Raw genomic sequence first — 620 nt, 5'->3', positions numbered from 1 at the left:
AGCGCACTGACTCCGCCCCTCCCAGGGCGCGTCCCCGGGGCACCCGTGAGGGACTTCACCTCGGGGGCGAAGGGCCTCTCCGCCGCTGGGCCCCTCTGCCCGAATCCTCTAGCAGTGACCTCGGACCCGAGGAGAGTGGCACTCTTGCTGACAGGTGCAGCTGGCCCAGCCGCGCACCTGGTGGACCTGAGTCAGCCGGGCCAGCCCGCAGGTCACCCCTCCCGCAGGACCTCGCAACACCTCAGCCTAATATTTTCAAAGATTTGCAAGAGGGCAATAGGGGGGCTGGGTCTAAGGGTGAACCGAACTTTACTAATTTTTGTTCAAGTGCATGTATTACAAATTCTTTTTTTTTTTTTTCAGATTCAAAATAGAAGATAAAAACGATCGGCTTTCTGATCCTTTTATGCTATCCTATCCTAAAGCAGTATCTGAAACAATTGGTGTTCCATAATGTATATTAAATAAATCAATGAATGGAGTGCAATATAGGCATTTGATATCCGAATATCCCTCTTTGGTATCTTTCCAAAAGAGTTAAAAGCATCTTACCACAGCTAGATATGCACACCCATGTTTAGAGCAACACAGTCTAATATCTAAATCTTCAAAACAGCCCA

The sequence above is a fragment of the Fukomys damarensis genome, unplaced genomic scaffold (assembly GCF_012274545.1).
Source record: "Fukomys damarensis isolate Sample0158 unplaced genomic scaffold, DMR_v1.0_HiC HiC_scaffold_3, whole genome shotgun sequence".
Classification (NCBI taxonomy): Eukaryota; Metazoa; Chordata; class Mammalia; order Rodentia; family Bathyergidae; genus Fukomys; species Fukomys damarensis.
The sequence above is the reverse complement of the archived record's forward strand: the minus strand, read 5'-3'. Positions refer to the sequence as shown.